Genomic DNA, 25,098 nt, shown 5'->3' with positions numbered 1-25,098 from the left:
CTTTATGATTTGGTTTTGATTTTGAATCATTATATTATTAAGTTTGTGCTTTCTCTGTTTTATCGTATTGTAAACTTATTTTTTAAACAAATGCTTACAAAGGCAAACAGGGCACACAGTACAAGCTACTGTGCACTTTTGGGAGTATACCAGGTTCGATATAAAATCGCAAAAATGTAAAAGGAGAAAATACCCCCAGACTGCGTGTAAAGTCCTCCTTGAGGTATGCTTTCAAAATAGCTGCACCAGGCACTTGGACACAGATAAACACAGGGATTTAAAATTCAGGAATATGAATGGTCAATTGCTTACAGTTGGGTTTTTTACGTTTCGTATTTAGCTATTTGTGTATAAATCTTTTAACAATTCATTAAAATGCTAACAATATGTAAAATAAAAACAACAGCACCGTTAAATGCAGGGGAGACGGGTAGTTTTTTTTTACAGATTCCAATCTCTAATGCTGTGTTTGAGAGCTGTGGGTGAGAGCTTACTGTCCATACAGTGCCTTGCGAAAGTATTCGGCCCCCTTGAACTTTTCAACCTTTTGCCACATTTCAGGCTTCAAACATAAAGATATAAATTTTTTATTTTATGTGAAGAATCACCAACAAGTGGGACACAATTGTGAAGTGGAACGAAATCTATTGGATTTTTGAAACTTTTTTAACTAATAAAAAAATGAAAAGTGGGGCGTGCAAAATTATTCGGCCCCTTTACTTTCAGTGCAGCAAACTCACTCCAGAAGTTCAGCGAGGATCTCTGAATGATCCAATGTTGTCCTAAATGACTGATGGTGATAAATAGAATCCACCTGTGTGTAATCAAGTCTCTGTATAAATGCACCTGCTCTGTGATAGTCTCAAGGTTCTGTTGAAAGCGCAGAGAGCATCATGAAGACCAAGGAACACACCAGGCAGGTCCGTAATACTGTTGTGGAGAAGTTTAAAGCCGGATTTGGATACAAAGAGATTTCCCAAGCTTCAAACATCCCAAGGAGCACTGTGCAAGCGATCATCTTGAAATGGAAGGAGTATCAGACCACTGCAAATCTACCAAGACCTGGCCGTCCCTCTAAACTTTCAGCTCAGACAAGGAGAAGACTGATCAGAGATGCAGCCAAGAGGCCCATGATCACTCTGGATGAACTGCAGAGAACTACAGCTGAGGTGGGAGAGTCTGTCCATAGGACAACAATCAGTCTTACACTGCACAAATCTGGCCTTTATGGAAGAGTGGCAAGAAGAAAGCCATTTCTCAAAGATATCCATAAAAAGTCTCGTCTAAAGTTTGCCACAAGCCACCTGGGAGACACCCCAAACATGTGGAAGAAGGTGCTCTGGTCAGATGAAACCAAAATCGAACTTTTTGCCCACAATGCAAAACGATATGTTTGGCGTAAAAGCAACACAGCTCATCACCCTCAACACACCATCCCCACTGTCAAACATGGTGGTGGCAGCATCATGGTTTGGGCCTGCTTTTCTTCAGCAGGGACAGGGAAGATGGTTAAAATTGAGGGGAAGATGGATGCAGCCAAATACAGGACCATTCTGGATGAAAACCTGTTGGAGTCTGCAAAAGACCTGAAACTGGGAGGGAGATTTATCTTCCAACAAGACAATGATCCCAAACATACAGCAAAATCTACAAAGGAATGGTTCACAAATAAACGTATCCAGGTGTTTGAATGGCCAAGTCAAAGTCCAGACCTGAATCCAATCGAGAATCTGTGGAAAGAGCTGAAAACTGCTGTTCACAAACGCTCTCCATCCAACCTCACTGAGCTCGAGCTGTTTTGCAAGGAAGAATGGGCAAGAATTTCAGTCTCTCGATGTGCAAAACTGATAGAGACATACCCCAAGCGACTTGCAGCTGTAATCGCAGCAAAAGGTGGCTCTACAAAGTATTAACGCAAGGGGGCCGAATAATTTTGCACGCCCCACTTTTCATTTTTTTATTAGTTAAAAAAGTTTCAAAAATCCAATAGATTTCGTTCCACTTCACAATTGTGTCCAACTTGTTGGTGATTCTTCACATAAAATAAAAAATTTATATCTTTATGTTTGAAGCCTGAAATGTGGCAAAAGGTTGAAAAGTTCAAGGGGGCCGAATACTTTCGCAAGGCACTGTAACTTTCCTTTTCTCACATTTTCTGACAACTATTCCAAAGGGGCACCTGTCACGGACGTCCAAAGGGACTAACCATGGGGAGTAGGAGAGCGGAAAAAGACCCATATGCGTAGAGGCGAGACTGGAAAAAGGCTCATTAGTGCAAAGAGTTCAGGAATGCCGTAAAGAAACCTGTGCCCTCAGGGAGCGGACGTGGGGCGCCCTGGTGCTAGGCGGGTCTCAGGACATCCGAACGTCAATGCTGAGCGAGGACAGAGTGCAAGACCCGGAAATATATAGCCCAAGGGAAAGAGAGGGACAGGAAGGACAGCAGGCTGGAAACTAGGGACAGGACAGAGAAGGAGCGCCCTCTGGCTGCAGAGAGCGTGACAGTACCCCCCCCCCCCCTTTCATGTCAGGCATCCTGTCAAGATGTGAGTCGCTCTTGAATCAGAGCGGGGTGACACGGGCTTCTGTTCTGATATGGTTGTACGAGAAGCAGGAGGAATCGCTTCACTCGTATGGAGCATGAGCTGAATCAGGAGTGAGACATTTCGTGTGCTTGTGCATATGTCAACGCCTGATCTACATCGTAAAACTAAAACTAAATTAAAAACTAACATTAAGTTGTCAGAGACATTCATTTATATACAAACAAGAGACAGACTAAGTAATAATTCTTCATTAACTTGTCCTACACTGATCAGACTATTTGAAATGGTCTGATTCAGCCTGTGCAGTTCGTGCTAATTAGAACAACGCCAGTACTGAACCCTCATCACCGAACTGACTACTTAGCACAAGTTCAGCTGCTCGCCAGCTTTGTTACGCACAGTTTTGCATTGCTATTGAGCTCAGAGCAGGAGCTGATCTTCAGACAGTACCGTGTTAAGTAGTCTGCAGCTTCGTGCAAAACAGTTCGACAGTTCATTGCAATTTACCCAATGTGTTTTCTATAGCTTTCAGCTGCAGTTAATTTACATAAAGAAAATCTACTACTGGTTTAAAAGCAACATGAGTCAGACAGGAGTCAAACCTACAATCTTCTGATCCAAAGTCAGATGCATTATACATTACACCACTGGCCCTAACCTTATGGTGCTCAACAGCACCATAGTGACCTCAGTGCCACTACTAGTAATGCATCACCCCCATCCAAAATTTCTAAGTAAAAAACTATACTAAGTAAGACAACTATACTTGTCTGTTTAAAAATATGATATCTTTAAAAAAGACAAAGGGTTTGTGTGTCACGGAAAAGTTTTGATTCATTTCGAATGCAAAGTAAAACCATTTTCTTCCAAGAAATCATAAATTTGTCTCATCCTCCATACTATAATCCTCTCTTGTAGTAGTAAAGCATTTTGAATTCAACCGAACAATATATTAAAGGAACAAGTAATAGGTTTATTTCATGCTGAAAAGAGAAGAGAGAAAACACAATGTTTCAGCTATGAAAACTTCTTCAGGTTTGTTTTCTCTCTTCTCTTTTCAGCATGGATTAAACCTACAATATTTCTTGTTTCTTTGCAGATATGCATGCTGAAGTAGCTATCCACCTGAATATATTAAACGTTTCATCTATACGATTAACATAATGTTCTCCTGAATAACTACTCAAAAGAAGCCACAGCTCAGGTGTTAGAGAGATTTGAAATCAGATCGATGGATTTAGAGTCCAGAATGCGAACCGACAGCTGACACAGGTCTTTTACAGAACCGTTTTGATTTTTTCTACTTTGTCCCCGTGACATCATTGTCCTGCTCACAGCCGAGCCCGACACACGGTACCATCTGGTTTCTGTCGCTGGGCGCTCACCCTGTGGTCCATGTGGGTCCTAATGCCCCAGTATAATGACGGGGACACTAAACTGTAAACAGGTGCCGTCCGTCGGCTGAGAAGTAAAACTGAGGTCCTGACTCTCTCTGGCCTTTAAAAATCCCAGGTCGTCTCTTGAAAGAGTAGGGGTGTAACCCCAGCATCCTGGCCCAATTTTCCAATGGTCCTTACCAGTAATGGCCTCCTAATAATCCCCATCTATGAACTGGCTTCATTACTCTGCTCTCCTCCCCACTGATTGTTGATGTGTGGTGAGCATTTTGGCACAGTATGGCTGCCGTTGCATCATCCAGGTGGGGCTGCACATTGGTGGCGGTAGTGGGATTCCCCATTACCTGTAAAGCGCTTTGAGTGGAGTGTCCAGAAAAGCGCTATATAAGTGTAAGTGATGATAATAATAATTATTATTATGTAAATTGCAATAAAAATATAATATTTGTTTCAAAATCGATTCATGTAAAAACTGATAAAGCTAAGGCTTTTTTCAGGGCTATATCTACTTTTTAAAAAAAAGAGAAGTGAAATTTGGAGAAGATGCACCAGCGGTTGCCTTCACATCTCCAGCTTCAGTCTCGCCTGTAGCTGCGAGAAGGTTAAAAGCACACAAGTGATCTGTAGACGATGTTTGGGGAAGAGCTAATTCTGTTTTCAACACAGGGAGTGAGAATGAGCTCAGTCCGGCTCCCAGAAGAATCCATTCTGGTTTGGTTACTGTTAGACTGTGCGTCTGAGGCTCTTTGGATCGCAACGTGAAAAAAAAACAATTGCTCACATCGAGAGGAAGGGAAGATATCATGTTTAAAAAATCAGAACCGAAGATTTGGATCTGGGGCCTCATACTTATCAAATTATTAAAATAACAGTTATTAAAATATTAGATTGTGTTTCTGCAACATTTCGTGCACACTACGCCATTTTTATCTAAAAATAAAACAACAGCCACAACAAGGGCTTTACACGCCGTCTGGGGTATTTTCCCCTTTTAGATTTTTGCCACTTTATATCGAACCTGTTATACTCCCAAAAATGCACAGTAGATTGTACTTAATAAAAATGTACAATTCACCGCTGGTATAAACATATGTGTGCTGTGTCTGCCTTTGTAAGCATTTGTTTAAAAAATAAGTCCACAATACGATAAAAACACAGAAAGCACAAAGTTGATAATACAACGATACAAAATCAATACCAAATCATAAAGCCAATTAAGTAGCTATCCTTTGAAAACAGAGAACACCTTTATATCTACAAAAAACTTGACATTTGCATTACAAAATGTATTTTTGAATTACAAAGCAGACAGAGTAGTCCTTTAATTCATAGATCAGATCTTGGCCAAAACAAGACAATCAGACAGGAGCTGAATTCAGAACAGGAGCCTCTGCTTCGTCGTTTATTGAGCTTTTGATCAACGACTGAATTAAACAGATTCACTATTTTAACTCTTTGATTAAAATACACAAGAAGCACCTTCCTTCAAGCCAGAGTTGAACCAACAACCTAAGGATTCCCAAGTGTTTTTATTACAGTTCCCCACTCTACCAACTGAGCTATCGAAGGGATATCAGGAGCTGCTCTCTGGCACATACTGCCCAATGTAGTGAAATGTTCCGGATGAGTAAAATCCCAGATCGACATTGTTTCCAACTCGTTTCCTCAGTCTTTTTTACCTTGAATTTAAGCCACAAACCGGGATTCTACTGTATAAACTTCCGTGGATATTAAAACATGTTTGATGGGGCATCAATCATTCCAGGCGGAAATTGACTCCTTTTTTTTTCTTGGGGGAAATGAGGAACAAAACTAAATGTCATTCTGTGTTTCTTAGAAGCATTATCACAGCTAATGCATGTAATGCCTTTAGTATGTGAAGGTGAGAGTTCAGTTATGCCAGGGAGTAAAGAGAACTGAAATTTAGAAAATTCATATTTAAATAGATTGCAAATCTTCAAAGTGTTCTGTCACTGCAAAATTATTACAGGGGTCTACCAACTGCGATACGTGCTTGTTTTGGGACTATTTCCAATACGTGTCGCATTAGTAATTGTGTGTCCTTACTGGTATCTTTTAAACTGTGAGGGACATTCGGTTATATAGTCATAATCTGCTTTTAACGTGTCCTGCATTTTAATTTACTGAACAGATAAATTGAAACGTTCTGATTCAGAGCCCCTGCAGTTCGTGCTAATTAGAACCACAACAATGCTCCCGTGTCCTGAGCACCACACTGAGCACACGTTCAGCTGGGCTCTGACTTTGTTCAGCATGACTTCTTCTTGCAGTTGAGATCAGAGCTAGAGATGATCTCCATATTCTACCGCACTAAGTAGTTCGAAAGTTAGTACACAGTACACACTTTCAGGTTGTTAAAAAATTAAACCAACCAGCACCCTGTCACAGAAAAGTACCCCGGTCTCCCGCGCAACAAGCGTAGGTACTCAACACTGTACTAAAGAGAAGCGCTTATTCGCAGCTGAGCGTGAGCCCTGTTTACAGTCAGCAGACATTTCCTCATTTCCAATGACGTTTTCGCCTTCTCTCAGCTTTTTAAAGACGGTCATAAACGCTCATGAAGTAATTCATGTCAGTTTGAAGTCTGTTTCTGTTGTCTCTTGACGAAGAAAAGCCGTACCTGGGAGACTCCCTTTCTGAAGAAGTTTGCCGTCACCCTGCAAGGGAGAAGAGCTATCAATCACTGAGACAACATTAAACAGGTGAAATGCGAGATGTTGTGATTTTTTTCCCACTTAAGGCTTCTATCGTTTCTACTCTAACGAGAAAAGCTTTTCATCAGAAGTGGGATTTGAACAAACGTCTCCAGGAGAAACTGCTAACTGAATGCAACGCTTTAGACAACGAGCCTTCCTGCCTTTATTTATTTGATACGAAAAAAGTGAAATCAAGTAATGAGGGAAACGTATTTTTTTTCATGGAGGAAACTAGTACGAGCAAATGTAAAGTTTAGAGCAGCACTCAATTAAAACGATCAGAAACCGAAAGCGCTTCTTTTGCGGATCAGTATATTCCGATACCGGTGGTTCTGCAGAAGAAATAAGCCGAACTCCAAACACTGTTGCCATTACGGCTACTCTGGCTGCAGCTGCTTTAAGATCTACTCAGCGGGCACAGGTTGTAGGAGGTCAGACTGGTTGGCACTGTCTAAATAACAGTGTGCCAATTTAAACTTATTTAAATAAGGAACAAGTAATAGGTTTATTCCATGCTGAAAAAAAGAAGAAAGAGAACACAACGTTTCGGCCGTGGAGCCACACCTGAAGAAGGCTCCACGGCCGAAACGTTGTGTTCTCTTTCTTCTTTTTTTCAGCATGGAATAAACCTATTACTTGTTCCTTTGCAGCCTACGCATGCTGACGCAGCTATCCACCTGAACTATTTAAATAAGACTATTTACAATATAATACATGCTCCAAAAGCGTTAATACTGCACTGGCTGCTATTTGAAACGCCTTCATAAATGACGCGTAATAGAGATTGATGCAGCTGGCTTTTATGCTTCACAATACATTGCAATCAGGAAAATATACTGTATTGTAATCAGGAAAATAAATCAATTATTAATATGCAATACAACGTCTGTTCTTAAAAATGATAGCTGTTTTACACTGACGTCGCTCTTTATGAGATAATCCAGATTGTGAAGACGACTGCACCCTAGCAGATCAAAGTATTACACGAAGGCTGTAAAGCACACTGAATTTATCCGAATATTTGATATCCGCGATCCGTTTAGGCTACAACAGGCAACTTGGTGCCTCTCCAGCAAACCATTTCTCAGTTTTGTGAATTACTTGTGCTTCCAACCCACCACCATCTGTAGCTTGTCAGGATGGCCGAGTGGTCTCATGTGTCAGATTTAAGGGCTCATGTTTTTCCATTGCTTCTAAAAGCTGCCGTCTTTTCCCTGCCTTGCGTTTTTCCTGTCTTCTTGTGCTCGCTGACAACAACAGGAAGAGGAAAACAGAAACCAGCTTGGGGGCACATGATGGGCAGGGAAATACTTCTTGAACACTTATGTGATTAGCAGAAAGTCAAATAGGCTCCGATTTTTTGCCTTAAGAACTCTTTGGGCTGCCTGTAATCGAGGAAAGATTAACTGCAAAGTATGCATTCAAATGTGAAAGACCGAAATATAAAACCTGAAGACTTATTAAAAGAAACACTGTTTTCCTTTCAGTTTCTCCTGTATTTCACTGGCTTGAGACACTGTGTCCGGGCTCAGCGGTTATATAAGAAAAGACACAGGCACGGTTCATGGTTCTGCGCTCCCCGTGCGGAATGCGCGTCTCTTCTCTCCTTTAATACCTTCATACACTCCTCTTAAACCACAGCTAATTCCCGGAATATTTCAGTTTTACCTATTTCACAGGTAGTGGGTCTTTCTTTCCGAGATCACAGGTAGAAACAATAAACACGGGGAAATCAGGAAGGTATTCCTGATCGTAGGCCAAGATGTGCAAAAATAAATTTCCTAAAATCCAAGAAGGTCCAGTCACGTTCAGGTACTATTCTGATGTAGATGAATATTTTTGGGACAGCTCTTACAACAAACAGGCAAATAAACATTTTTTATTATTTCATTCGAGCTGTAGTTTTGAAAATGTTTTTTTCCATTCACTAAATAATACAAAACACAAACCCACCATAAACGTCTGACCATTGATATTCCTGAATTATAAGCTCGTACACACGTACCGCGAAATTTGTGCAAGAGTCAGAGCTGGCAGGCAGTTGAACGAATATGATGCCTTTCAGGGGCCGAGTATTAGACACGCGTTATCATGCGGAGCTTATTCTTCCTCTACCGCAGTCTTTGCCTCAGACCACCCCTCTTGGCACATTAGCACTTTAATTTTCGATTTTCTGTATAGAACACCGAATATCTTGAGGAAGTCTGTCAAGCAAAGACTGCTGGATAATTGAGGTGCAAACATGGTTCAAAATCAACATCCTCTGCTATTGCCGTTGATTCTTTGAGAGTTTCTTCAAGTTCTTCATCTGACCTTCAATATCGAGGGATATTGAGCATAATACCGTATTATTTGTAGCTTTCTTTTGATCGCCTGTTTTATTAAAATGCCAGCCTCTTTTACTGTTATTTTAGATGTTTGGCAAGGTGTAATATCCTCCCTCGCATCCTCAGCTAAAATATTTTAAAAGTACAACAAAATTACATTATATTGAACAGCACTAGGTTAACATTTAGAATTCAAATTAAAGTAAATATACGAAAATATTAAAATACAACTCCGGCGATCTGTCGTTTATGCTTGTCAAGTTCTCAGATAATTTTGCATTGTATTTTTAATTATTTTAGCTGAGGATGCAACAGGAGTATAAGTGAATTCTCCCGCCACCCATTGGAACATACATTTCCATGGGTGAATACTATCTGCTTGGAAGTTGCCCTTGTCGGTAATTATTGGAAATTCCCGGTAATGTTGACTCTACCGCAGTCTTTACCTCTGACCAACCCTCAGTTGTTTACTACTGCAAATATCAAAATAGTTAAGGTTTTGCGGACAAATTAAATATCTGTGGTGATGATGTTTACTATGGGAGGAAATGCGTCCCTGGGTGGGCTCAAAACACCCACCTTTGGGTTAAGAATCGAACATGCTAACCAAATGCACCACAGAAACGCTTACACGGCGCTTTTTTTCCATTTACATACTTTTGGTGAACAAAAAAATCGCTCACATTTCATCTTTCGTAAGATATATGATTTTAAAAAGTTCCACAAAGGAAATTAATACATGCATTAAACCAAATCAAGCCCTCTGTGAGTGTCCCGAATGATCTGTTCTGTAAAACAAGACAGGAAGAAAGGTACAGCTAGAACTTGAATGCAGGACTTCCTCTTTATTAAACAGGTGCTTTATGCAGCTAAACCATGGCGCCGGCAGAGCGCTATTCTTACAGCCGCTTGGACACAATGCTCTGAGACATCTGCGTTCAGTGTGCGCTGAGCCTGCTCGCTGAGCAAGTTGCCTCCTTTTCATGCACTAGCAGCCCTGATACTAAGAGACAGGATGAGAAATGGCTTTTATCTGGCACTTTTCATATCCAAGGAGATCAATGTGCTTTCCGTGTACAACAGGGTGTCCTCTATATCGCCACTGAAGCACAGGACACGCCTGGTGGATTGACATCACTCAACAAAATAGTGAAATGGCAGGTGGAAGAGGAAAATGACCATCAAGAATGAAGAAATTAAGATGATCTTGAGTGTGCCAACTCACAACCGAAGGGGCGGGCTTTCTTGTTGAGGTGGCCGAGTGGTTAAGGCGATGGACTGCACGTGTGGGTTTGAATCCCATCCTCATCGTTGTGAGCTTTTGACTTGTGATCCATTTCTAAGTCGGGTTTGTGTATTTTTGCTACTGTAGTAGAGCAGTAATATTTCTAGCGTTGGCTGAACATGGCTTACAGCAGTAGGGGACAGACAATAGTCTCTTAATATTTAGGTTATATTTATGTTTTGTACTGCTTTCACCTGACATTAATAGTAGTCCTGATGAACGATTTAGGGACATGGTGCATCTTGAAAAATGTTCTTGTTAATTTCAATTTGGAAAAATTGCACTCACCAGAAGCTGAAACAGGTTGTGTTTACATAATGCGCAATGCAATAGCAACGTTTGGATTTGAATCTTACTATGAGTCCTTACCTGTTACAGGAGGTGTTATAGGACTTTTTTTATAGGAGCTCAGATACAACTATCAATTCATCTTAAATTTCTACTACATCAGTATTAGCAATGTTATCTTTACCTAGCACTAAATGTAGCTTTAAATAAGAGTAAAATTTAAAATATATGTAAAAATAAATGCTATTCCATATATTGTAACTTTGTGGTATTTAGAAAGTTTATCTGAGGATGCATGGGAAAGTATTATACCTTGTGAAACATCCAAGAAAAGGTAAAAGAGGCTCATATTTTAATAAAATTTTCGATCAAAATAAAACCACAATCTGTATGATATTATCTTTAATATACCAAGATATCGATGTTCAGTTGAAAGATTTGAAGAAACTCTCCAAGAAGCAACTGCAGTAGCAGAGTTTTGATTTGAACCGATGTTTGCACCTCAATAATCCATTAGTCCTCGAAAGAAGCAAAGGCAGGGATGTTTTGAGTGTCACCATGATCCTCTTCTCAATCCAAAAGAAAGATTTTGTATGATCCTGATCCCACTAGAAAAAGAGTCAATTTCTGCCTGCACTGATATCCCTTCAAACGTTTTGTAAGATCTCTGGTAGAATATACAGTAGAATCCTGGTCCATTTCTTCTACTAAAAGAGACTATGGGAGTGAGTATTTTGATGTTGAACTGGGATTTAAATAGATAGAAACACTACACTACATTGGGCTACGCGTATGACAAAACGTATGCATTTTGAGTTTACCTTTCCATAGCTCAGTTGCTATAGCGTAAAACTGTTTCAAAAAGCAGCGGGTGATTGTTATGTTACTGTTTTGAATCCCGCTCGAAGGATGGTGTTTTCTTGTTCCTTAAAAATTAAAAAGTGAAAATAGCGAATTTGTCTTTCACTTTTACGTTCACCGAAAGCTCAGCAAACAGAGAAGCAGAGGCTCCTGTTCTGATCTATCCTCACATCTGATTGTCTTGCTTTGACCTTTAAAATGTGCACTGTTGACGGTTCACTCTTCCTAACACAATTAAAGACCTGCGGAAAAGACTCGCTATCAGGAGTTTAGTTCAGTGGTAGCGCGCATGTACTCTATGAAGCTTCGTTTTCAATCGCTGGCGTCTCCACTTCTTTTTAAACGTGATATCTTTCCTACCTCTTAGGACTTCCCTCGTGTGTGAATTTCAGGGAGACACATAAACCCTTTGTCTGAAGAGACAAAAGAGACATTTTTTTAAACCAGACAAAATGAAAGACGAGGTAATTATAGACACGTACAAAACACGTGAATCTAATTGAGAACATGTGGACCGGGGCGATGAATTTCTAGTAGCGGCTCTGAGCTCACTATAGCGCAGTTGAGCAAGGTGCTAGTAGGGCCAGTGGTGGATAACGTGTCTGACTTCAGATCAGAAGATTGTAGGTTCGATTCCTGCCTGGCTCGTGAAGCTTTGAGACCATGCTATTCAACACTGTCACCTAGTGTGTGCAGTCCTACACAACCTTACTATCGACTGGATGAGTTTTCTGTTCCAGTTCATTCCACACATTCCGCCTGTTTCACCACTGTTATTGTTGGACCACGGCCACAGATACGAGAAGAGGTACTGTTCTGAACAACTGTCTTAAATAATCAAATTGAAAAAGGTGACAATATGTTTTTTTTCTTTAACGTAACCTTACATTTGCCTATAAAGTTCACACTATTTTCTGTAGCCGCTTTTTCTGCTGTCTCCTGAGAAACACAAGTATAGAGTTAAAACACAAATAATAGTAAAAACACACAAATAATACCACAAATCTATTCAGTTAACACCCAGATGTGACAGAGGTAACTTGCACCCCCTTTAAATATGTATTTCCTTAATTTCAGTTCTCTTCCCTCCCCAAGATACCTGCAAATTCACTATCACATATTAAAGGCTGTACATGCATTACATTAAATAACATTAAAGTTAATTATTAATAAATAATACTATCATTCATAAAGACGTGTATTCATAAGATTCATCGTGAATAGTTGTGGTGTCTGGAAAGCAACTGTAGTTAAATATAGAAAAAAGAGTTGTAGTTATTGAGGTAATTTCAGGTAGAATGTAAGAACTAAAGTTAACTAGTCCAACAGTAATGCGTGGGGTCCTATCAATAGAAAAAAAAAATAACCCGAAAACACAACAACCACAAAAGGAGAAGTCTTCTGGGAACATAGGAAAATCCCTGTAGTGGTCTAACAACTATAAAAACAAATAAACAAATGAAACAACTTCAAAACATAAAGAAAAAGAACATTAAAAAATATCGGGGGAACAACAAAAACACAGAATCTAAGTGCGAGAGCTTTTTCAAGTTTTCGGTACTCCATCGTGCTCCTCTCGTCTAAGTAGATATCTCTCAGGTCAGTTGGAGGTCCACAGCTGATGGTAATTTAAGTAAGTAGCTGTGTCAGCATGCATGGGCTGCAAAGGAACGAGAAAATGTTTATTCCATGTTGAAACGAGAAGAAAACACAGCAGTTTGGCTGTGGAGCCTTCTTTGGGTGTGATACAGAATAAACCTTTACTTGTTTATTTCATGTTAATTTAGACCCAATCTCCAGCAAATACCTAAGAGCACCTAAACTCGTCAGTTGCTTTCAGTAGTTTAAGACACAGGCTACACTACTTCAGGTGAGATTTAAACTCACACCCTCAGCATGACTCTGCTGTAGAAGCAGACCAATTGCGCCACTGGAGCTGTGTAACTACCTCTCCTCATACAGACTTGAGCTGCAGAAACACAGGGCGAAAACAGGGTTTCGGTTGTGGATCCATCTCCACTTGGTGGAAAGGGACAGTAAAATAGCAAGGAAAATACTAGATAAGAAACTGAAAGAATTGTGCTCACTGCAAACTAGGAAGGAAAGAGGTGACCGGATACGTAAAACAGCTCGGCGGATAATTTGTAACGACATTCTTTGGTTACAATCAGCAAATGGATTTCTCTTCATGTGCAGTTTGAACGTTTGTTCTCCCAGATTGGGTGGTTATATAAGATAAGCTGATATAAATTAGGACTAATCAGAATCAATACAATTGATGTCTGGCGAAGGCAAATAACCTTTGTACATGATCTGGAATGTGACTGGTTAAATTTCAGCACAGATACAACCTCCTTTATAAGGGTGTGCACACTAATACAACCAAGGCATGGAAAGTTTTTTTTTTAATTATTGTTCCAAAAAATATTCCATTTGTTTTTTTTTCTTAAATATTGTTGATTAAAAGATCTTATTAAATTTGAAAAAATCTGACTGTGAAAAGTAACAACATGTTAGTGAAAAAATCAGTAATGTGAGGAAAGATGGATTGTAGGAGCCCCCTTGACCCTCCATGTCATGCTGTATTTCTCTCTCATTCTAGTGGGAGTGGTGCCGTCGCTTCTGGATAAAGTCTGTCAGTGGTCATTCCAGACAGGTCAGGTATGACTGCGCTTCGGCACAAGAACAGACATGTGACTTGCTATTACCCTGACAGTGTCTCCATTCTTCCAGAGCCCAGATAGCTCAGTTGGTAGAGCACCTGACTTTTAATCTGAGGGTCCAGGGTTCAAATGCCTGTCTGGGTGGTTGTCCTTTGCTTAAATCTATTGTGAATGTCATTATAAATTGTCTTTTATCTTTCACTCTTCTAGCTGTCAGTGGTTATTTCAAATGTTCATCACTTGTATTTTCTTTGGTGTTTCATTTAACAAACCGAAAGTGTTCAAAGTGATTTGTCACTCTACTCCACGTAGATAATCTAAATGAAATCACAGTAGCGTACAGGACACGCAGTGAGTACTCTTGAATACAACAAGAGGAAAGGCACACTGCACATCTGCAGAACATCACCTCTGAGTTTACAGTGACATTGGAGATTGGAAACGATGTCGTTTTTTTTTTATTAAAGGTTCAAGGAAACCTGAATATGTTTGCTAAAGTATTTCAGAATCACAGTCAAATCGAGTACGATTGCTGCACAGATCTGCAGTCTGCAGTTAGAATACTGTTTGTGCGTTGTATAAATCCGCCGTTCAAAGTTTTTCTAAAACTACAGAGATACGTTTTGGAATGCATCTTCCTGTAAAAATAAAATCTCTACACGGGCGCTATAAGCAGAGTCTAAAGCCTGCTTAACAGAAGAACTATATTCAGAGGGCCAAAGAATTGAATATTTCACCAAGTGAGAGGAAGCATCTCAGAAAAAGTAGGTGTAGTTGCTTCCACGCATCACAACACCACAAAGTCAGACTACAAGTGCTGAAAAGCCACTCAAGGGTAACCCGGCTGAGCGCTCTAAGGAGCTGGATTAAAGCTCCAGTCTCTTCGGGGGCATGAGTTGGTATCCCGCTGCTGCCCCATATCTCCTTGTTAAGAATCACGGTTCTGTTGTTGTTGCTTCCATGTGATTTAATCAGTTTCAGTAGAATTAATTTGAACAATTATATCATAATCATATTTGTTTTATTTCTCCTACCATTGCAATTTGTGCACAAAGATTTAATTTTTGTGCACCCCTTGTGTAGGGGGTCAGATCTATAGATGTAGTAAACACATAAGTGGAGACGCTGTGTCTGCTCTCTGTGTGAGAGCCAGGCATGAAGAATAATCTGTGGTCTGGGAAGAAGAGACCCTCTTCGGCAGCGCTCCTCACAGGAGAGAATTAAAAAATATATTTTTCAGTGACGCTAATTTTTCTCTTTGGGGAATTAAAAGCACTTGGAGTGACTGACCTCATGGCACCATGGTAGCGTGTCTGACCCTGGATCTGAAAGTTGAGTGTTCAAGTCATGTTGAGGTTAGCTAGTGTGTTTTCAGGTGTTGCTGCTGCTGAACCTGAAAGGCTCCCCATGCAGTTGAGCTTTATCTGTACACATCTAAATGAAATAACAGAGCAGTACAGGACATGCTGTCCACATTGTGGAAACAGGAAGGCAACTCAGAGATTGCTTCAGAGAACGTGTTAGGGATGTGAAGATTAAAGATCTCTCCAAGCCCATTGTTTCTCATTTCACCTCTGACGGCCATGACCACACTAATTTCTCCGTCTGTGTTTTCAAAGATGGTTTTCCGAACTCAAACATCAGAAAGACTACCGAAACCAAAATTATCCTGCAGCTTTGATCACACCTTCCCCCTTCTCTTAACAACAGACTACTCTTCTTCTAAATTTTCTCCATTCATTGAAATGTTTCATTTCACACCTCTCTACAGCTATTCTGACTTCACACCTCTTGACTGGCCTCTCTTTCTGTCCCCTGCTCCCGCCTCTCGCTCCTCCTCTCTCCATGCCTTTGTTCTCCTGCTACATTACCTTTGCTTACTGCCTTGTCTTTCTCACACCTGAAGAGGGCTTCATGGCTGAAACGTTGTGTTTTCTTTCTCCCTTTTTTTCAGCATGGAATAAACCTATTACTACTTCTTTTGCAGCCTACACATGCTGACGCAGCTACCCACCTGAACTATTATAATAATATATATAGATAAAATAACACACATATAAGACCACTTTATTGGCCATATACAATTTCAGGTATTAGGATTTTGTCTTTTAAAAAAACCCACAACTTGCTCTCATAGCACAGGGTGAACCATTTATACAGTGTCCCTGGAGCACTTGGGTTTAAGGGCCTTGTTCAGAAACCCAACAGAAGAGGATTTCTCTGATGGCCACGAGACACGAGCTGACAACCTTCCAACCACAGGCACAGCCACCACACAACCCCATATACCTTAGATAGTACGACGGCGCTGAGCTCACTCTGGTGCAGTTCTGCAATGTGAGGAAAGGCAGTAATGCAATGGATAACGCAGATCAAAAGATTGTAGGTTCATCTCCTGTCTGACTCATATTGCTTTTAAAACTATCGAGCTCCTCAGTAATAAATGTCCTTTATGTAAGTGAACTGCACCTGACAGCTATAAAACATACTTTGGGTCAATTGCAACAAACTTTCAAAAGGAGCACACAGCTGGAGACTAGATAACACGATTATATCTTGAGATCATCTCCAGCTCTGAGCTCAATTGCAACGAAAAACTCTGCGGAACAAAGCTGGAGAGCAGCTGAACTTGTGCTCAGGTTTCAGCATTGTTGTTTTTCTAATTAACACTAACTGCAGGAGCTCTGATTCAAAGCTTTTCAATTATTCTGGTCAGTGTGTTAATATGTAGGTTATGAGGTATATGGGTATATGTAATATCATAATTGTTACTTTTTTTGTCTGTCCAAGTATATAACTGGATATTGTCAATTTCCAATTAATTATTACATATATTTTAAAATATTGCAGATCTGGGTAAGTTGGCTCACAAAAGCAAGAAACTTAGAACGGGACTTAAACAAAGAGACTTTGGCTAGGTTTTTTTTCTTATACTTCATTGACCCAATGGTGTGTTTCAGTCTTCCATAAAACATTCATAGCAGAGGATGGTTTTGGTGCATCAAATTCTAGGTTATGAGCCCAGCACACTTCAGCTGCACCACTCTGCTGTGTGATGAAGGTGTTAACACAGCCGTTCTTTCTATGCCTCCTAAAAGCACACCTGAGATGAAAAGTTGCAACGGTAAAAGATGTCACCTTAAGCACTTGGTGTTTTTTAGTACAGATCTTCACACTGTGCTTTACATGGTAGATCTCAAGATCGCTGAGAAACAGAGCTCCTGCTTTCCGACGCTACTGATACTTTAATCGTGAATCACCAAATCTGAACAAGAATCGGCAAATCAAAACCCAAACACATATTCACATCGGTGTCCTAGTCAATAACAATATGATGCATTTAAGAATCTGTGTGGTCTCGTGTTATATTTCTTACCATAAGAACCATAAGATTGTTTCCCAACTTGTCGGGATCGCAGGAAGAAAGTCCAGATTAATCCATTGGGATCGTACTGGATTTAATTGAGATTTTGAAATGTTTCTTGCAAAGTTATTCAAGTTTGCTTGAAACTTTAATAAAAAAGCTATTTGAAATTTCTTAGCTTAAAATCTCTGATGTTGCGGTTACTAAACTTGGACATGATGTTCCGAAGATGTGCAATGTGGTTTTATTCTTCAAGAATTCTCACTGTGCGAGCCTGTACTATGACATTCGATTTTGTTTAGATTATCTAGGTGGAGTACAACGAGAAGAACACCTTGAATTTTTTTTTGGTATAGAAAAAATGCTAATAAAGAAGTCTTTGACGCTATGAATAATAATAATAATAACAGTTTTGAACTGATCAATCTGTATTCTCTTGCAATAACAACTTATAATGTGGGAAGATTGGCTCTGGGTTTTTCTAAGTCCTAGTGAATGGTGTGAATATGTTGAATGCACTCTTGGGATTATCTACGCAAAAAAGGAAAGAAATTCATTTTAATCAAATACGTTCATTATCATGTTCTTCAAGGTACCATTGTGGTGCCAAATATTCAAGGATGTAAAGGATACGACTTTAAATAAGAACACCCGAACAGCACAATGAGTAAAAGTCTCAAGCCAGTCCCCCTAAAGAAAACTGACATTTCCGCTTCAAATTAAATACTACAGTCCCTGACCTTTACGTTTTGGCTTGAAATATGTCGGTCCCAATAAGCTCGGGTAGTGCTCATCTGTGTAAACTGTAAAGTCGATTACATGTGGCAGCAGATCAATTCCGTGAAATTTATGTTGTCAAGACCTGGTTTCAAAACAGGGTTATTATTGCCACAATATAATAGACTACCCACTATATTGTTTCAAGACCTATTCAGTGAGCACAGAAAGTTGTATAAGGGCTAGACTGCTTTGCACTTTCTAGATACCAGTATGCGAATTTGAGCTTTTTAAAATTATTTTAATAATAGTCTTTACAATAAAGTTAGTTAAAAAAACGTAACTTATCAAAGTAAGAAACAGTATTGTTTCAACAAATTTAGCCTTTTTATGCTTTTATTTTTTATTCTTTTTATACTTTAATATTTTACACATCACATCACAGACCATCTTGAAATTAAACAATTAGAAAACTGGAACACAACCTCAGTTCCCCAAAGAGAAAAACTGTCTTACACTGACCTCATTCCTTATTAGGAAACCAAGGTTGTGAAGACAATCTGTTGTTTCTGTTCCTCCAAGGCATCAGCGAAGGAAAATATTATGCTAAAGTTGGGAAACACACTCCGAATGGTCCATATATTTGATTTCTGTGATCCGTGTAGGATACAATAGGCAACTTGGTGCTTCTCCAGCAATGTGTTTCAGGGAGGAACCTCAGTTTAGTTCAGTTTACTGGTGTATTCAGCACAGCTCCCTGTATCACTCATGCAGCTGGCCAAGTGCTCAATGGCGCCAGACTCAAGGACTTGTGTCTTTCCAGCTCATTTAGGTGTTCTGGTCTCTAAAAGGAGCTCAAATCCCCCTCCAACCACAAGCATTTTTTTCCCTGTCTTACGTTGTTCCAGTCTTCTTGTGCTCGCTGACAGTGACAGGAGGAGAAAAACAGAAAAACTGCTTTCCTGATTCATATTTATTTTATTAAAATACAAGTATATCTTTCAGCTTTTGTCACATGGCTTCTAGCAAACTCAAAGCATGACTTAATGTTGGCCTTTTCAGAAGCGGCTTCCTTCTAGCCACTCTCCCAAAGAGACCGAATCTGTAAACTGCTGAAGAGATTTTTCATGTCTGCACAGTTTCTCCCATTTCAGCCAAAGAGCTCTGCAACTATCAGTGACTCTTGGTCACTTTTCTGACAATCACCATTCTTGTCCGGTTGCTCAATTTGGTAGGAGGGCCTGATCTTAGTAGTGTCTGGGTTGTGCCATGTTTTTCCTATTTTGTTACAATGGGTTTTTAACGGTGCTTCTAGGAAGGTTCAAAACTTTGCCAATCTTTTTATAACCTTCTCCAGGTTTTTTCATCCTAACAACTTCATCTCAAAGTTCCAAAGGCAGCTCCTCAGTCTTCATGACAGCAGGACTGATCTGATCTGCTGTTTCAGTTGCGAGACCTGACAGTGATATTTACTGTGCAATCAAGCAATTGTACACTGGTGAATTTGAAATGAACACAGGTGTACCTTGTCAACGTATTTAGTGTGATCTCTCAAGATAATTGACCCAAATTAGGTTGTTAAAACAAAGGGGGTGAATACTTATCAATTAAGTAATTTTCCATTTTTATTTTAAATATGTCTTCAGAATTATAAATACTTAATTTCATTTTAACATTATAGAGAATTGCTTCTACAGGAGTGGAAAAAAACATTTAAATAATTTGACTTTGCAACACAGCAGAAGGAGAAATAAACAATGGGGCATGAATACTTTCTGAAGGCACTGTATATATTGCTTGTCCTGTCTTGTTTAAAAAAACAGTTGCATTGGAAAAAAATATATATATATGGAATTATTACAAATGGTGCCAAAATAGATTTTCCTATTAAAAGAGATTCATACAGTATCTAATTCTTTATTATTTACCCTTTATTGCATAAATATTTATTGTATTTGATATATATCCTCTCTTATCCACATAAATTAAACTCCATGACAAGAACTATTTCTGTTTTAGTCAACTGTAAATAAGAGTATAGTCAAAATTTAACTGACCAGATGAACTCAAAAGTGGGTGACTTCAAAGTGACTATGACTAATAGACATTTTGGGAACAAGTAAAGTTTTGTTCCATGCTGAAAAGGGAAGAAATTAAACGTTTCGGCTGTGAAGCCTTCTTCGGATGTCACATGCTGACGCATCTACCTACATATCTACCTTGACTTGACTAAGACTATGATTAAATAAAAAACCTGGTGACTAAATTGATGTTTTTAAGTCACCTAACTGGATAAAACTCTTCCCACACTGACTGTAGTTGAATGGTCTCTCTCTTGTGTGAATGCGCTGATGTAGTTTTAAGAGGTGTGAGTGACTAAAACTCTTCCCACACTGGCTGCAGCTGAATGGTCTCTCTCCTGTGTGAATGCGCTGGTGGGCTATTAAGGTACTTGACTGACTAAAACTCTTCCCACACTGACTGCAGCTGAACGGTCTCTCTCCTCTGTGAATGCGCTGGTGGGCTATTAAGCTACTTGACCAACTAAAACTCCTCCCACACTGACTGCAGCTGAATGGTCTCTATCCCGTGTGAATACGCTGGTGTCTTTTTAAGTCACTTGACTGAATAAAACTCTTCTCACACTGACTGCAGCTGAATGGTCTCGCTCCTGTGTGAATGTGCTGGTAGGGTTTTGAAATACTAGAATGACAGAAACGCTGCTTCTCCCTGTGCCATAATGGCAGTTTATCCACTCCATCTGAGCAAGGCCTTGACTGATTCTTCCTCATCCCCTGATCATGCTGGGGACTCTTATTCTGCCAATGCTCCATGGAATGGTCTTGCTCTTTGTGCTGAAACTGAGATCTGTTTTCTCCACCATGTCCCTCAGTGTGCTTCTCAGCAGTGTGAATCATCTGGGGCTCCTTCTTCAGCTCTCTGAAACTTAAACCGTCCAGTTCATTCAGTTGTTCCTCTCTTTGCCCAAGAACAGACATAGTCTCCAGTTCATTAAAACTTTCAACAATTTTCTCAGTAATCAGATTATTAAACCTGTGTGTAAAGTCATTAGATACAAAGGGATCATATGATTGTTTGAGACTCTGCAATGACAGTCTCTCCACTTGAACAGAACAATGCCTAATTATCAAGCCCTGTAGGAGCTGCTGTTGCTCCTCCCTGTACTGACTCTTCTCTGTGTGCTGTGACTCAGTACTGTTCTCTTCACCAGGTACATCAGTCTGCTGCTCTTCAGGGTCAATCAACTGGGGCTCTGTGTCCTGTTCTGTGAGATTTAAAACATCCAGTTCTTTACTGTGCTCTTGTACAGAGACACAGCCCAGTTCATTACAACCTTGTGTAATATTGTTCGTGTCCAGATTATTAATCTTCTCTGTAAAATTATCACATACTAAGAGCCCAGATGTCTCACTCTCAGGCTCTGTCTTCATCATGGGCACAGAGTCCAGATCATTGACACTCTGTCTCCTCTCTGTGTGCTGCTCACTTACTGTCTCTTTCCCTTCTGCAGCAGTGAGCTCTGTCTCCTGTATCAGAATGGAGACCCACTCCTCCTCACTGCGCTGCTGTTCAAGAGGAGCCCTGTCCCCAGCGTCAGAGAGAGCACTGGCCTCTGAGCCTGTAAGCACAGGACAAGAGGACGAGACCTTTATAATAATAAACTTTATTTTATATAGCACTTTTAAAGGTGGCTTCTCAAAGCACTTTAAAAAAGGCCAACAACAAAAAATACACAATATAAGCACGGTGAGAATGCACAGTTAAAGGAAACAGTAGATGGTGGTACTAAGTCCAGTAGGAGCAGAAGGGTAAAGGACAGTTAAATAAAGGCTCTTCTGAAGAAGAAGGTTTTGAGTCTGGATTTGAAGAAGTTTAGAGAAGATGACTCTCCGATATCCTTAGGGAGAGAGTTCCAGAGCTTGGGGGCATAACAGGAGAAGGCCATGTCACCCATAGGGTGTAGAAGGACTGGGGGACAAATAGTTGTACACAATTAGAAGAGCGAAGGTTGGGAGGTGGGGAGTAGGGCGATAACTCAGACAGGTACTGAGGTGTCAAGCCATGGAGAGCCTTATAGGCGAGCAGGAGGATTGTTCAGTCGATAAGAAACTTGACAGGAAGCCAGTGCAAGGACTCCAGAATAGGAGTAATCTGAACACTTGCACTAGACCTGGTCAGGATTCTGGCTGCCAAATTTTGGACATACTGGAGTTTGTTCAATGTGGATTTAGAAGAGAGTAGAGCTTTACAGTATTCGATTCAAGATTAGACAACACTTTTCAGCCACAGTTAGTGATAACATAGGGCATAGTCAAGCAATATTTCTGAGGGGAATGAAAGATGTTCAGACAACATGCTGATCATGTGGGTCGAACATCAAATATCATCCTCAAGTGTTTCCAATATAGACTGAAGCTCAAGTACAAGACCATCTACAGATAGGGTTACAGCACTGGTTTTATAAAGTTGATGGGTGGTGCCAATAAGCATGACTTCAGTCTTGTCACAGTTAAGATGAAGGACATTTTGAATCATCCAAGATTTTATATCGGAGATACAACTAAATACATCCACATCAACGTCAGGTTTGGTATGGATTTATATTTGAGTATCATCAGCATAGTAGTGATAACTGAGGCCATGTGATCTTAAAAACTTTAAACTACACACTCATACTAGTACACCCACAATCAATTTGGGTTGTTTAAACATAGCGGAATAAGTTGGTATAAGGGGGTGTTCTGATTTAGCTTTGTCAGAAACCTAACTACCATGTAAAAAGTAAGTCTACTGTAATAATATCATAATTACATTACATTTACATTAACACTGCAGATAGAAAGAGAGTGGTTAATACAGACACACTGACTGGACATAACAGTACTTTAACAGTACTTTGCACTGAGAGAGAGAGGGGTTAATATAGACACACTGACTGGACACTACAGTACATTAATTCTGCACAGAGAGAGGGGTTAATACAGACAAACTGACTGGACACTACAGTACTTGAACATTGCACTGAGAGAGAGAGGGGTTAATATAGACACACTGACTGGACACTACAGTACATCAACACTGCACTGAGAGATAGGTGTTAACACTGACTGGACACTACAGTACATTAACACTACACTGAGAGAGAGGGGTGAATACAGACAGACTGCCTGGACACTACAGTACTTTAACAGTACTTTGCACTGAGAGAGAGAGGGGTTGATATAGACACACTGACTGGACACTACAGTACATCAACACTGCACTGATAGAAGGGGGTTAAAACAGACACAATGACTGGACACTCCAGTACATGAACACTGCACTGAGAGAGAGAGGGGTTCATACAGACACACTGACTGGACACTCCAGTACATGAACACTGCACTGAGAGAGAGAGGGGTTCATACAGACACACTGACTGGACACTCCAGTACATGAACACTGCACTGAGAGAGAGGGGTTCATACAGACACACTGACTGGACACTCCAGTACATGAACACTGCACTGAGAGACAGAGGGGTTCATACAGACACACTGACTGGACACTCCAGTACATTAACACTGCACTGAGAGAGAGGGGGGTTAATACAGACATACTGGATTAATATTTCAGACACAGACCCTGGAGGACTGTAATACTTAAACTAATTAAAATATTTTTATATACACAATCATTAGTAGACATATAAAAATCTAGACCAATACAATGTAAATACAATATTAATAAATGTTGTTTCCTAATGACGTTGGAGTACAAATTGATTCAGTGAAACAACTGTTGAATCTGAACAAGGTGTTTTCAGCACAGTAACCGGACAAAACAGTTCAGTTTCCAATAAAGAATCCCATTGCACACACATGTCTTTCCCACGTCACTCTGCATCTCTCCACTATATTCTCACCTCTTTCGGAAAGTTTATTTGATGACAGTTTGATACTTTGTTAGAACGCGTACTGATAATGAGAATGTTTACTATTGTGAGATGTTTTCTTTAAAATAAAGTTTGTTATTTAAAAAATCTCAGCAGTGAGTTAGTTATAGACACTGGTTTTTAACACACACACACTCTGACTTCATACAAGTCACCACACTGACCTGACAATCGTTTCATGTCCATTTCTTCTTTTATTCCTGCAGTCACTTCACAGGGAAGCGTCTGGGTACCCTGATCTCTTCCTCCTCCCAACTCCTTCTCCCACAGCTGCAATCTCCACTTCAGGCTCTCGTTTTCCTTCTTCAGTTGCGCCATTTCACTCCCGACACTGTCCTCCACACACTGTGTGATTTTAAACACGGGCCGTCTCACCAGGATCTGGGAGACGCTGCGGAGTTTGTCTTGAAACTCGTTCTCGGAGTCAGACATCCTGTTTCCAAAAACTTCTGACACTTCATTCACGATCGATTTGAGCAAAACGTGCATGAAAGAGTCAAGCTGGGTTTGCAGATTTAACAAGCACTCCGCCATCCTTCTTCAGAGTCGGTCAGAAACAAAGGCTGACTTCCGGAGTTTAAACAGAACAACTTATTTTTTATTCTTCACAGATCCTTTTGTCAGGGCTGTGCTCTGTTCAAGCATAAACACAGTCGACAAGACGTTACGTATTCAGAACCTGAAGTTATTTTAAAGAAAAACAACAACTTCCTTTATCTAAATAAAATGATTCAGTCAGCCCACACGTGGGTGAAATACATGCAGGGTCGCGCAGTATAATGACGTCATTCGTTTGCGCGGCCGCAGCTTCAAAACAATCGAGAAGCAGAGCTGAGAAAGAGGAGTTTCTTTAACAGGATATAAACTTCTCTGCACCTCCTAGCGCCACCTAGTCAAGAGGAGTGAATCACCTGCGACCTTTGCCGTTCGTGACGGAACAAATTTATTTTTTTGCCCTTCCACAACCCTCCTCCCCA

The 25,098-nt window shown here is 40.1% G+C and overlaps 1 long non-coding RNA gene and 1 other non-coding gene across 3 annotated transcripts; one reads left to right on the top strand and one right to left on the bottom strand.

Annotated features, from left to right (window-relative positions):
• Positions 1-10,840: 10,840 nt before the first annotated feature.
• Positions 10,841-24,888, bottom strand: LOC138242363 (uncharacterized). Of its 2 annotated transcripts, XR_011191514.1 has the most exons (3): positions 24,286-24,888; positions 18,688-21,805; positions 10,841-13,081 (listed from the first exon to the last, which is right to left on the bottom strand). It is a non-coding gene; the product is annotated as an uncharacterized lncRNA (long non-coding RNA). The 2 variants fall into 2 exon arrangements; XR_011191513.1 differs by lacking the exon at positions 10,841-13,081 and having other exon boundaries at positions 18,544-21,805.
• trnak-uuu (transfer RNA lysine (anticodon UUU)) lies at positions 14,156-14,228 on the top strand. Its single transcript has one exon. It is a non-coding gene; the product is annotated as a tRNA-Lys (tRNA).
• Positions 24,889-25,098: the final 210 nt, after the last annotated feature.

Source organism: Lepisosteus oculatus, chromosome 14 (genome assembly GCF_040954835.1).
Source record: "Lepisosteus oculatus isolate fLepOcu1 chromosome 14, fLepOcu1.hap2, whole genome shotgun sequence".
NCBI lineage: Eukaryota > Metazoa > Chordata > Actinopteri > Semionotiformes > Lepisosteidae > Lepisosteus > Lepisosteus oculatus.
The sequence above is the reverse complement of the archived record's forward strand: the minus strand, read 5'-3'. Positions and strand labels throughout refer to the sequence as shown.